The 14,096-nt window shown below is 49.3% G+C and overlaps 1 long non-coding RNA gene across 1 annotated transcript; it reads right to left on the reverse strand.

Moving 5' to 3' along the window:
* Positions 1–5,561: 5,561 nt before the first annotated feature.
* LOC144298470 (uncharacterized) lies at positions 5,562–10,487 on the reverse strand. Its single transcript, XR_013365407.1, has 3 exons — positions 10,070–10,487; positions 6,847–6,963; positions 5,562–5,932 (listed from the first exon to the last, which is right to left on the reverse strand). It is a non-coding gene; the product is annotated as an uncharacterized LOC144298470 (long non-coding RNA).
* Between the last annotated feature and the right edge of the window lie 3,609 nt (positions 10,488–14,096).

Here is a 14,096-nt window from a genome sequence, read left to right on the forward strand (position 1 = left end):
AGGAGTTTACTTCTCCCTTTCTCTCTGCCCCTCCCCTTGTTCATCCTCGTGCACTCTCTTTCTCTCTGAAATAAATAAAATATTTTAAAAACAAGCAAATAAATAAATAACTCGGAGTCTGACTTCTCGGTACCCTCCCTGAACTCCCAGCAGAAGTCCAAGCCACCCCAGCTATCTTCACCTGCTGGGTGGCCCAGCCAGTCTCATCGACAGACCTGCTTCTTTTTATTTTTTTTTTTAAAGATTTTTATTTACTTATTCATGAGAGACACACAGACAGAGAGCCAGAGACACAGGCAGAGGGAGAAGCAGGCTCCATGCAAGGAGCCCAATGCGGGACTTGAACCCTAGAATCCGGGATCACACCCTGAGCCAAAGGCAGGCACTCAACTGCTGAGCCACTCAGGCGTCCCGACAGACCCACTTCTACCCCTGGTCAGGCCACAGTCTGTTCTCTGTGACAGGGTGACCGTCGGGTCTCATCCCTCCTCAGCTCAGAATCCTCCTGGGATGCCCACCCTCCATGGAGTGAAGTCTGACTCTTTACCACGATTTTGAAGTGATGGAGATGTTTCAGAACCAGGCGCAGTGGTCCGTGCACAGCACTGGGAAGGTACTATGTGCCACTGAATTGCTCCCTTTAAAATGGTGAATGTTATGTTGAGTTTCAGGTCAATAAATTATTTACAAAAATTTTTTGAAAGCTGGCTGCCATCCAGCTAAAGTACTAAGAAGATTTTGCAGAGTAAAAGAGGAGCTTACTTAAGTTAGCTTGTAACTCTAAAGACAACCAGACAGTAACAAACCCCTCAAGAATGAAGTTTGCACAAATTTAGAAACAAGCTATTTTTTTTAAGTAAGCTCTATGTCCAACGTGGGGCTTGAACTCATGACCCTGAGATCAAGAGTTGCATGCCCTACCAACTGAGCCAGCCAGGCGGCCCAGAAACAAAAACCATTAGCATGGCCCCCCAGGCCCTATGCAATCTGTGCCCCAGCTCACCATGCACCTTCATCTGTCTGTCTTCACATGACAACCCTCTGACCCCCAGGGCCTTTGCACTTGTCATTTGCTCTCCTTGGCATGCTCCTCCTTATACACTTTTTTAAAATAAAATTTTACATTTATTTGAGAGAGAGAGAGAGAGAGAGATATGGAGAGAGTATGGAGGTGGGGAGAGGGAGAAGCAGACTCTGCACTGAGCAAAGAGCCCGACTCAAGGCTCCATCCCAGGACCCTGAGATCATGACCTAAGCAGAAGGCAGACGCTTAACACACTGAGCCACCCAGGTGCCGCTCCACCATACACTTCTTGACATCCTTACCCTCTCTTGTTTAGGTCTCTGCCCAAGTGTTACCTCCCTGCGCCCCCCGTTTAGAACAGCACCCCCCCACACACACACTCTCACGCTGCTTTGCTGCTCTCATATACTTACAGCTACGGGCTGGACTGCATACCCTCCAGAGCTCACAGGTTGAAGTCCTAACTCCAGTGTAAATGGGACTTTATTTGAGGGGGTCTTTTTGGCAAGTTAAAATGAGCTCATTAGGGTAGGCCCTCACCCAATATGCCTGGTGTCCTTGCAAACACGGGAAATTGAGACGCAGGGACTGACAGAGTGAAGAGATAGAGCAGATGGGTGTCTACGCGCCGAGGAGAGGCCTGGGATGGATCCTTCCCTGAGAGCCCTCAGGAGGAAACAACCCCGCCAGCAGACACATTGATCTTGGCCTTCCACTCTGTAGAACTGCCAGGTGATTCGTTTCTGTGGCTGTAAGCCACCCAGTCTGTGGCACTTTGTTATGGCAGCCCCAGCAAACGAAGCCACTTGCCACTCAGGGTCCTACACAGTCTCTGTTTACTGTCTGTCTCCTCACCTGCTCCAAGGGCATCAGGGATTTCTCCCTGTTTTGATTACTGTTGTAGGCCCGGGGCCTGGGACAGTGTCTGGCAAGTTGCAGAGTCGGGGCTGCATTTCCAGAAATGCTGAGTTTCTGGGGCGGTAAGTGGGCAAGTGGCCTGTTGGAGTGAAGGGACCCACGGGGAGATGTGAAGGTGGGGGGACAGGACAGGAAAACCGTGTGGACCTGTCCCATCTGGCCGAGGTTCTCCAGCTACAGAGAGTTCCGTGTGACATTTAACAGGAGGAAAAATCAAGGCTCAGAGACGGGGAGTGTTGGAGCTGATGAATGGCTCCCAAAGACACCAGGACCGGTAAATCCTACCTTACCTGGATAAGGGGCCATTGCCAATGCGATTAAGCCAAGGGTCTTGAGGTGGGGAGACTGCCCTGGATTAGCCAGGGGGCCCTGAATGCCATCCTCGGAAGAGAAAGGCAGTGGAGCTTTGAGGACAGGAGGAAAGAAGGCGATGGGACGGTGGAGACAGAGACCAGAATGCTGTGGCCACAAGCCGAGGACAGCTGGAAGAAGCAAGGGGCAGGTGTGGATTCTTACCTTCTGCCTCCAGAGGGAGCACAGAGCTGCTGACACCTTGATTCCAACCCAGTGCCACTGATTTCAGACTTCTGGGCTCCAGGACCAGGAGAGAATACATTTTTTTTTTAAAGATTTTATTTGAAAAAAAAAATAAAGATTTTATTTGTTTATTCATGAGAGATACAGAGATAGAGAGAGAGAGAGAGAGAGGCAGAGACACAGGCAGAGGAAGGGGCAGGCTCCATGCAGGGAGCCACACCTGGGACTCGATCCCTGGTCTCCAGGACCAGGCTCTGGACTGAAGGTGGCGCTAAACGGCTGAGCCACCCGGGCTGCCCTAAATTTTTTTTTTTTTTAAAGATTGTATTATTTGATATATATAGAGAGAGTGGGCACAAGCAGGGGGAGCAGCAGACAGAGAAGGAGAAGCAGGATCCCCGCTGGGCAGGGAGCCTGACCCGGGGCTCAATCTCAGGACCCCAGGGTTATGACCTGAGCTGAAGGCAGGCGCTTCACTAACTGAGCCACCCAAGTGCCCCGATTTCTGTTGTTTTAAGACAAACAAAAACAGAAGCAACCCAGCTGTGAGCAAGGAGTCTGAGCCCCTCCGCATCTGCTGCCCCCACCCTGGACAGAGAAGAGCCACCCTCTTCACCAGCCCGGAGTTCCGTGCTCACGGCTACCTTCCTGGTCCACTGACATCCATCCATGTCTTCCAACCTCTGTACCTTCTCTATGTTTAGCCAGAGTCACCCAACCGTCATGTTTCTCCTCACCTGAAAACCCTTCCCACGCCTTCTCATTGCACTTTGGATCTCTGCCAAAATTCCTTTTTTTTTTTTCCTAAGTAAGCCCAACACCCAAAGTGGGGCTTGAACCCATGACCTTGAGATCAACAGTCACATGGTGACTGAATCAGCCAGGTGCCCTGGATCCCTTCTCAATTTCTTTTTCTTTTCTTTTCTTTCCTTTTTTTTTTTTTTTTTAAGATTTTATATATTTATTTATGAGAGTCAGAGAGACAGGCAGAGACACAGGTAGGGAGAAGCAGGAGCCATGCAGGGAGCCAATGTGGGACTTGATCCTGGGACCCCAGGATCACACCCTCGGCCAAAGGCAAATGCTCAATAGCCGAGCCACCCAGGCATCCCTCTCTTCCCAAATTCTTCTTTTTTTTTTTTTTTTAAGATTTTATTTATTTATTCATGAGAGACAGAGAGAGAGAGAGAGAGAGAGAGAGAGGCAGAGACACAGGCAGAGGGAGAAGCAGGCTCCATGCAGGGAGCTAGATGTGGGACTGGACCCCAGATCTCCAGGATCACGACCTGGGCTGCAGGCGGCGCTAAACCGCTGCGCCACCGGGGCTGCCCTCTTCCAAATTCTTAATGCAGCCTGCAAGGCCCAGCATTAGGGTCTGGAACTGAAATGCTTTCAGGGGCCCTACAGGGCAAGGAGCAGCTCAGGCTGCACTTCAGAAGTTAAAACTAAATCTACAGCTCTGCTCTGCTCCATCTATTAGTTCCTGCTCAGAAATGTGGGCCCAATACGGCCAGAACTTACGATTTTTTTTTTAAGATTTATTTATTTATTTATTTATGATAGAGAGAGAGAGAGAGGCAGAGACACAGGCAGAGGGAGAAGCAGGCTCCATGCAGTGAGTCCGACATGGGACTTGATCCCAGGACTCCAGGATCGCGCCCTGGACCAAAGGCAGGTGCTAAACTGCTGAGCCACCCAGGGATCCCCGAACTTACGATTTTTTAAAAAGTCTAGGAAATCCAGATTTGTAATGGAAATCCACTTTTTTTTTATCTTTTAAATTTTTATTAAAGATTTTATTTATTTATTCATGACAGACACAGAGAGAGGCAGAGACACAGGCAGAGGGAGAGGCAGGTACCCTGCGGGGAGCCCAATGTAGGACTCAATCCCAAACTTGGGATCAAGGCCTGAGCAAAAGGCAGACTCTCAACTGCTGTGCCACCCAGGCGTCCCGGGAAACCACTTAAAAAAACAAAAACAAAACAAAAAAAACTACACTGAATCCATTTAAAAAATACATGATAAAGGCAAAAATCTGCACGGCTACTCCATGTACCATCTCCGGACCAGGAACCATGGGTTCTTGACCTTGGGGCCAGCTGTCATGAGCCTTTTTTTTTTTTTTTTTTTTTTAGATTTTATTTATTCATAGAGACACAGAGAGAGAATGAGAGGCAGAGAGACAGGCAGGCAGAGGGAGAAGCAGGCTCCATGCAGAGAGCCGGACGTGGAACTTGATCCAGGGTCTTCAGGATCATGCCCTGGGCTGCAGGCGGTGCTAAATCGCTGCACCACTGGGGCTGCCCTGTCATGAGCCCTTTTGGCCTCAATTAGACTTTCCAGAGTCAGGCTAGTTTTAGTTTCTTTTTCTTTGCTTTGCTTTTTTTTTTTTTAAGCTATATTTATTTATTTTTAAGTAATCTCTACACCCAGTGGGCTCGAACTCCCGACTCTGAGATCAAGAGTCACATGCTCTTCCGACTGAGCCAGCCAGATGCCCCTAGTTTCAATTTTAGTTCCTAAAACCGAGCCTGGGCTTCTTCCTTCTGCGTGGCCTTCTGGCTCTTTGCTCTGAACATTGCCCCACTTTGTTTCCCTTTGACCCTATGACTGACTCATCTAATTCTCAACTTCAGTGTTATCCCGGCGGAGCCCCCAACTAGGCTAGCACCCCCACCTCCCAGCTTTAATCACTGTTTACTCCTTTTTCTTTCGAGCCCTTACCACATTTGTGAGAATAGATTAACTGCGGAGATCCTTTGCAGAATGTCGGTCTCCCCATCCCGGATGGTACACAGACCTAGGGTGCTTGGCTAGTTCAGTTGGAAAGCATGGGACTCTTTTTTTTTTTTTTTTTAATTTTTTTTCTTTTTAAATTTATTTATTCATGATAGTCACACGGAGAGAAAGAGAGAGGCAGAGACACAGGCAGAGGGAGAAGCAGGCTCCAAGCACCGGGAGCCCGATGTGGGATTCGATCCCAGGTCTCCAGGATCGCGCCCTGGGCCAAAGGCAGGCGCCAAACCGCTGCGCCACCCAGGGATCCCGGAAAGCATGGGACTCTTGATCTCAGGGTCCTGGGTTCAAGCCCCACGTGTGGTGTAGAGTTTACTTAAAATTAAAAAAAATTTTTTTTTAAAGATTTTATTTATTTATTCATGATAGACATAGAGAGAGAGAGGCAGAGACACAGGCAGAGGGAGAAGCAGGCTCCATGCTGGGAGCCTGACATGGGACTCGATCCCAGGACTCCAGGATCATGCCCTGGGCCAAAGGCAGGCATCAAACCACTGAGCCACCCAGGGATCCCAAAATTTAAAAATTTTTTACAAATTTTAAAGATTTTATTTATTTGAGAGAGAGAGAGAGAGTGCGCTCAAGCATGAGTGGCAGACGGGCTGAGGGAGAAGTCAGACATAGGACTGGATCCAGTGACTCCAGGATCACGACCTAAGCAGAAGGCAGATACTTAACCAACTGAGCCACTCAGGTGCCCACTCCCCCCGCCCCCAAAAAAAACCCTAATTAAAAAATTAAATCATGCACACATCTGGCTGAGCACAAGTCCTACACGGCTAGGTGTGGCCCTGTGACTAGGTGCGGCCAGTTCGGCCAACTGGCTGGGGAAGGGAGGTGATCTGACATCACGGGATCAGAAGGTGGAGGAGCTGGACTGGAATCCAGGACTGTCTGATGCCCAGCAGGGCGGCTCTTCTCCTGAGCAAGGTAGCAGAGAAGCTGCAGGACTCCCTCCCAGGTATCAAGGTGCTCGCCTGCTTGAGTGTTTCCAGGCTGGAATGAGGACGGGGGATGGCCTGGCACTGGCCACAGGGACAAGCTCCACCCCCTGGGGATGGCCAAGCAAGCAGATGGCGGGGACGGAGGCCCGGAGTCCCCAGGGCGATGCACGGAGCCGGGCTGCCTGGGAGCTAGGCCGAAGTCAAGTGCCCTCCTGTCCCTGGGCTAACCCAGTCTGCCAATAGCCACCTGCTCCAGGAAATGCTTGCTCCTGGACTACGGGAACCCACGAAAGTAGCTTATTTATCAAACTTAATAAGCTGCTTGTCAAGACTCACCTCAGGACCTCTGCTCTGCTGCGCCCACCAGTCCAATTGCCCATTCTAACCAGTTCCCTCCTGCTAGACCCGTCTTGAAAGCACCCAGTTCTAGGCCCCCAAGCCCTGTAAGCATCCACCCTTGACTCCCCCCTTCTGAGACACCACAGACTCTCTCAACATGCTTTTTGCTTGAACAACAGGTTTTTCTGGGGATCCTTTGGAGGCAAAAAGCTGACATTCCAATGTCTGATTCAGGGCAGTCTGGCTTTTCCTGTAACGGAGCCACTGCCTGATTTAGAAACTTACCTGCGCAAGTTGGTTCTGAGGTCAGCATACGGAGCATGAATCACACACCATAGAAGTGTCCTGAGAAGCCCCTTCTTGACCTCTCGGCTGGTGCCACCCTGCAGCTGCCCCCTTTCCCTGGGAACAAAATAACTTGCTTTTTGAACTCTAGTAAGAAGCAGTTGTTTAGAGGTAAACTGTAAGCAAAATATGCATTTTTATTGATTGATTTTAAAGATTTTATTTATTTATTCATAGAGACAGAGAGAGAGAGAGAGAGAGAGAGAGGTAGACGCAGAGGGAAAAGCAGGCTCCATGCAGGGAGCCTGACTCGGGAGTCGATCCCGGGTCTCGAGGATCATGCCCTAGGCTGCAGGCAGCACTAAACCGCTGAGCCACATGGGCTGCCCAAAATCTGCACTTTTAAAAAATATATATTTTCTTTCTTTGAGAGAGCGAACAATCAGCGGGGATGGGGTGAGAGAGAGAGAGAGAGAGAGAAAGAAAGAAGCAGACTTCCTGCTGAGCAGACAACCTCCCAGGACCTGAAGATCAAGATCTTGACCTGAGTTGAAGGCAGGTGCTTAACCAACTGAGCCACCCAGACACCCCAAAATATGCATCTTTAATTGTTAGAATCACACTGTAAGGTCTGGCCTGGGGACACCAACTCCTCCTGGTTTGCCTGGGACTCTTATAATTTTTTGTTATTTTATTTAAGATTTTATTTTTAAGTAATCTCTACCCTCACCGTGGGGTTTGAACTCACAACCCCAAGATCAAGAGTCACGTGTTTCCAACTGAGCCAGCCATGAGCCCCTTGTTTTTTTTTAAGATTTTATTTATAAAATATTTTATTTATTTATTCATGAGAGACACACAGAGAGAGGCAGAGACACAGGGAAAGGGAGAAGCAGGCTCCATGCAGGGAGCCCGACGTGGGACTCGATCCCAAAACCCCGGGATCACTCCCTGAGCCAAAGGCAGATGCTCAACCGCTCAACCGCTGAGCCATCCAGTCGTCCCAGGTGTCTCTAGCAAGGAAGTGGGGTTCTTGGTAAGGATTAGGGGAGCTCACAGGGATTTGCACTGCACACAGCATATGGCAAATGTCTCCCTGTTTGCAGCCCCCTTTACCCTTTCTTCCCAGAGCCAAGCCCCAGGCCAAGTGCTGCTGTTTATCTAGTTTCCTCCTTATGGACAAATGAGAAGCTCCTGTTGCGACTCTGATTCTGCAGATGAAGAAACCAGGCTCAGAGAGTAGCACAGGCAGGCTCTGACCCCCCAGGCCTCTCTGGCCTCAGCACTTTCCTCATTACCCAAACACCAGAGGCTTTATTGTAAATAGCAAGATGGCACTTCCAGTCTGGTGGTGTTCAATCCTCACTGGGCATCAGTATCACCTGAGGAGTCTTTAAAAGCACAGATGCTTCCAGCAATTCTGGATTAATTGGTCTGGGGATAGGACCACACACTGATATGCTTTTTTATTTTTTATTCTATTTATTTATTTATTTATTTTACTGATATGCTTTTTAAAGGAGCTCAGCTAATTCTAATGTGCAGCCAGATTGAGAACCACTGCTGTAGAGAATTTAAAGCTTTAGATTAGCTCTAAAGAGAACTCAAAGGGGGCATTTATTTATTTAAAAAATGATTTTACTTATTTATTCATGAGAGACACAGAAAGAGGCAGAGACATAGGCAGAGGGAGAAGCAGGCTCCCTGTGGGGAACCTAGTGTGGGGCTTGATCTAGGGACCCCCGCAGGGATCACCACCTGAGCCAAAGGCAGACAGACACTCAACCACTGAGCCACCCAGGCGTCCCTCAAGGGGGGCGTTAAAAAAAAGAAAAGATTTTATGTTCATTTTTAAAAAAGATTTCATTTATTTGAGAGACAGCATAAGCAGGGGTAGGGGGAGAAGTAGACTCCCCACTGAGCAGGGGCCCTGACTTTTTTCGATTTGGGGGGCTTGATCCTAGGACCTTGGGATGACGAGCTGAGCCAAAGGCAGATGCTTAACTGAGCCAAGTGGGAGCATTTCCCCCCACCCCAAATATTTTATTTTTGAATATTCTCCACACCCAAGGTGGGGCTTGAACTCCTAACTCTGAGATCAAGAGATCCATGCTGTACTGATTGAGCCAGCCAGGAGCCCCTCAAAAGGGGCATTTCTGAATTTCTGCCACTAACGAGGTGTGTGTACACACACATCACACCCCAACTCAGGACTGTAGCTTTGCAGTCAGTAAGACAATGTGTTTTTTCCCCTCAATGCCAGCTCTACTCCTCAAAGCCTGTGAACTGGGGGAAAGCTCTTTACCTCTCTAAATCCACCTGAACACTATCAGAACCCCGCTTAAGCACTGTTTGAGGGACACACCCCAGAGTTTAAATAAAAGGGTCTGATTTGGGGACAGCGGGAGAAGTTAGGTCTCGGTAGGGATGCATTTCTGGAGGGTTCTCAGGTTCTGCTCCTTTGAAACCCACTTTTTTTTTTTTTAATTGTTCCTTTTAAAAAATTTAAACCTATTTATCTTTTTTTTTCCTTTAAGATTCTATTTATTTATTCATGAGAGACACAGAAAGAGAGGCAGAGACACAGGCAGAGGGAGGAGAAGCAGGCTCCATGCATGCAGGGAGCCCCATGCGGGACCCGAACCCAGGGATGCGGGATGGTGCCCTGGGCCAAAGGCGGATGCCCCGGGGACACACTTTGAGAACCGCTGCTGTGAGCTGATGCGAAGGAACAACCCTGCTGGGAGTCCCCAAGCCCCATCAGTCCCCCGGAGCCTTGCAAGGTGCCTGTCCCCGGGGGCCACCCGCCCCCATTATTCTGCGGAGGCGATCACGCAGGCTCCCAAAGGGGAAGGGACACGTCCAGGGCGCGCAGCCAGAGCGCGGCCCCGGCCTGGGTCTGCGCGGGGCTAAGCTAAGGGCAGGCCCAGGCCCGAGCGCGCGGCCCCGACCCCGCCGGCCCGGGGAGCCCCCTCCGTGGAGGCCTGGCGCCCCCTGGTGGCCGTTCGCGGAGCCGCGCCGCGCTGTGCCCGCCCGGGCGCTCGCTCCCCCCGCCAGGGGCCCGCGATCCTCGGCCGCCGCCGCGCCGGTTGGAAAATATGGTTCAGTGGGTTCCGCCCGCGGAGGAGCTGCGGGTGTTGAAAGGGGGCGGCGACGGGGGCCCAGGGGCTGGGGAGGAGGGGGACGGTGGGAGGGCGCCGCCGGGAACCACCCGGACCCTGACCTTTTGACCTTCCCGAGCCGCCCGCTGCGGAATCTGCAGGATGGAACCTTCCGGAGGCTGCAGAGGCCCGAGCTGGCCCTTTTCTTCTTCCCCTTACCCGTTCGTGTTTGCTTCTGCGAGCCTACTGGGGGTGGCCAGCCCAGGGGCTGGGGTGCAGAGGAACAGGAGAGATGGTCCTTGCCTCGGTGGAAGGCCCTCCTCCCGAGAACGAGGAGTGAGAGGATGAATGGAAACCAAGAAGGGGGATGGAGGCCCCACGGAGACATTTAAGCAAAAACTTAAGGGAGAAAAAAAAAAAAAAAAAAAAAAAAAAAAAAAGGGAGGAGAGGGAAAGAGCCAGGTAGATATCTGGGGAAGAATGTTCTAGGAAGAGAGAAGAGGAGCAAAGGCCCTGGGGCAGGAGCCAGTATGTGTGTTTGAGGGCTTGGACTAGGTTCTTTTTTTTTTTTTGGTAATAATTGACACAGAGAGAGACACAGAGGTTGTATGAGCAGGGAGGGGAGGGAGAAGCAGTCTCCTTGCTGAGTAGGAAGCCTGATATGGAGCTCCATCCTGGGACCCTGGCTGGGATCGTGACCTGAGCTGAAGGCAGGTCTGAGCCACCCAAGCATCTCTTGACTAGGTTCTTGATAATAAAATGGGATATATTTATTTATTTTTTTTTTGGTTAAAGATTTTATTTATTTATTCATGAGAGAGACAGAGAGAGAGAGAGAGAGGCAGAGACACAGGCAGAGGGAGAAGCAGGCTCCATGCAGGGAGCCCGATGTGGGACTCGATTCCTGGACTCGCCCTGGGCCAAAGGCAGGCATCAAACCGCTGAGCCACCCTAAAATGGGATATATTTTTTAGTATCTAGGAGCCACTTGCTCTGTTATTAATTCACTAAACTGGCTCACTTTCAAAAATACTTATTTCAGCGTGATCAGGGCGGGTTGAGGAGAGCACAGGAGGTGAGAAAGGGTGAGGTCGTACCTATAAACAAGCCTTTGAGCATTTACTTTAAAAACAGTAAAGGGGCCACTGGCTGGCTCATTAGGTAGAGCATGTGACTCTTGATCTCAGGGTCATGAGTTCAAGATCCATGTTGGGAGCAGAGTTTACTTAAAAACCTAAAAACAGGGCAGCCCGGGTGGTGCAGCAGTTTAGCACCAGCTGCAGCCCAGGGTGTGATCCTGGAGACCCGGGATCGGGTCCCACGCCGGGCTCTCTGCATGGAGCCTGCTTCTCCCTCTGCACACCCCCCCTTCTGTAGCTCATAAATAAAATCTTAAAAAAAAAAAAAAAAAGAAAGAAACCTGAAAACAGGGAGGGGTCCAAGCAGATAAGAAATACTAAAACTCATGTGCATGTTGACCTTGGATGGCTCCAGCATTTGGATCCCACTTTCTAAGGGATCTTATTCACTGCCAAGATTTTATTTTATTTTTATTTTTTTTATTTTTTTATTTTTTTATTTTTATTTTATTTATTTATTTATTTTTTTTAATTTTTATTTATTTATGATAGGCACACAGTGAGAGAGAGAGAGAGGCAGAGACACAGGCAGAGGGAGAAGCAGGCTCCATGCACCGGGAGCCCGATGTGGGATTCGATCTCCGGGTCTCCAGGATCGCGCCCTGGGCCAAAGGCAGGCGCCAAACCGCTGCGCCACCCAGGGATCCCTTTAAAATTTTTTTAAAAAAGATTTTATTCATTCATGAGAGACACACACGGCGGGGGTAGGGGGCAGAGACACAGATAGAGGGAGAAGCAGGCTCCATGCAGGGAGCCCGATGTGGGACAGATCCCAGGTCTCTAGGATCACACCCTGGGCTGAAGGCGGCGCTAAACCGCTGAGCCACCCGGGCTGCCCCATCAGTTTCCCTTAACAACCAGAATAAAACCCAAACTCTTTTCCAAGCTTTCAAGATCCTCCATGACCTTCCCCTGGCCGCTGATCACATGTCATACAATCTCTGCCTCCTTCCTTATACTCCAATCAGTCTAGTCGCACCCCCCCCCCCTTTGAATTTCTCAAATAGATTCCCTTCCCAAAGCATTTTGCTTGAGAGACTTTCTCCAGCGTCTTCACGAGGCTGCCTCCTTCTGATCCTCTATACTCAGCTTAGATGTCACCCCCTAGAGAGCCCTGCCCTGGTGCCCATTCTAAAACGGCCTCCCAGCTAGATACTTTCTCCCCAGGCTGCCCGGCTCCCCCTGCCCCACACACCATGCTCTAGCTCCATTACTCTAGTCTTCATTGGCTCCTGTCACCTGGTTTCCAGGCATAACCCCAGCCCTGGCCTTCGGGAAGCTGGTTCTTTTGAGTCAATCAGCTCCTCCAGAGCCTACTGATAAATTCCTTATTTGCTCAATTTAGCCAAAGGTAGTTTTTGTTTCTTTCCTTTTTTTTTTTTTTTTTTTTTTTTTTTTTTTTTTTTATGATAGTTACAGAGAGAGAGAGAGAGGCAGAGACACAGGCAGAGGGAGAAGCAGGCTCCATGCACCGGGAACCCGACGTGGGATTCGATCCCGGGTCTCCAGGATCGCGCCCTGGGCCAAAGGCAGGCGCCAAACCGCTGCGCCACCCAGGGATCCCTAGTTTTTGTTTCTTGCAACTCAAGAACCCTATGGGTGGGGTGCCTCGCTGGCTCAGTTAGTAGTGAGAGCAACTTTTGATTTTGGAGTTGTGAGTTCCAGCCCCATGTTGTGTGTAGAGAGAACTTAAAAATCTTTTTTTATTTTATTTATTTATTCATGACAGAGAGAGAGAAGCAGAGACACAGGCAGAGAGAGAAGCAGGCTCCAGGCAGGGAGCCCGACATGGGACTCCATCCCGGGTCCCTAGGATCACGCCCTGGGCCGAAGGCGGCGCTAAACCGCTGAGCCACCCAGGCTGCCCTAATTAGTTTTTTTAAAAAAGACCTTATTTGGGATCCCTGGGTGGCGCAGCGGTTTGGCGCCTGTCTTTGGCCCGGGGCGTGATCCTGGAGACCCGGGATCGAATCCCACGTTGGGCTCCCGGTGCATGGAGCCTGCTTCTCCCTCTGCCTGTGTCTCTGCCTCTCTCTCTCTGTGTGACTATCATGAATAAATAAATAAAATCTTTAAAAAATAAAATAAAATAAAATTTATAAAAAAAAAAAAAAAAAAAAAAAGACCTTATTTGTTGGAGAGAGAGCACAAGCAGGGGGAGCGGCAGGCAGAGGGAGAAGAACCAGACTGCCTGCCAAGCAGGGAGCCCAACGCAGGGCTCTGTCCTAGGACCCTGGGATCATGACCCGAGCTGAAGGCAGAGGCCTCGCCGACTGAGCCGCCCAGGTGCCGCAACCCCTCATTGTCTTTTGAGGCTGCTTTAAGTTGGGCTTAGGAAAACCACAACCAAAAAGAATTTAGACTAACAGCCCTTGCCCAATCCATCCTGCTGCCAGGTGCATAATAAGTCACAGAACAAATGTTTGTTGAATGAATGAGTGAGTGCACAGGTGGGAATAAATGAGCCATGAGAAGTAGCCACCCAGTGATAAATACTCCTATGAGTTCTCCAGGAGTTCAGATGAAATAGGCCCGGGAAAGCTCATAAATAAGAAAATGGGCTTTAAAAATTCCTTTTGCTAAATTCAAATCCTAAGGCTAAGTTAAGATATATGTAAGCTCCTTCATTGTGGTTTATTTTTGTTCCTTTTGCTTTCAGACAATCAGGGAACCCTCATTAAACTGGGAAGGTAACTTAAAACCCAGCTGTAGCTGTATTCCCCTTAGAGGGATAGAAACCAGACAAGCAGGTACAAGACTTTCTCTTCTGCAGCTTTCTAGGGATGTTTTCCTTTGTGTTTATTTTTTATGGAAAGTGTGGTACTGAGAAATCCTAAGAGCGAGCACATTACTGCCATCCTTTTTATTTATTTTTTATTTTTATTTTTTTTACTGCTAGCCTTTTTATTTTTTTCCTGCCATCCTTTTTATTTATTTATTTACTTTAAAATTTTTTTTTTAATTTTTATTTATTTGTGATAGTCACAGAGAGAGAGAGAATGAGGCAGAG

The sequence above is a fragment of the Canis aureus genome, chromosome 26 (assembly GCF_053574225.1).
Source record: "Canis aureus isolate CA01 chromosome 26, VMU_Caureus_v.1.0, whole genome shotgun sequence".
In the NCBI taxonomy this organism is placed as follows: domain Eukaryota; kingdom Metazoa; phylum Chordata; class Mammalia; order Carnivora; family Canidae; genus Canis; species Canis aureus.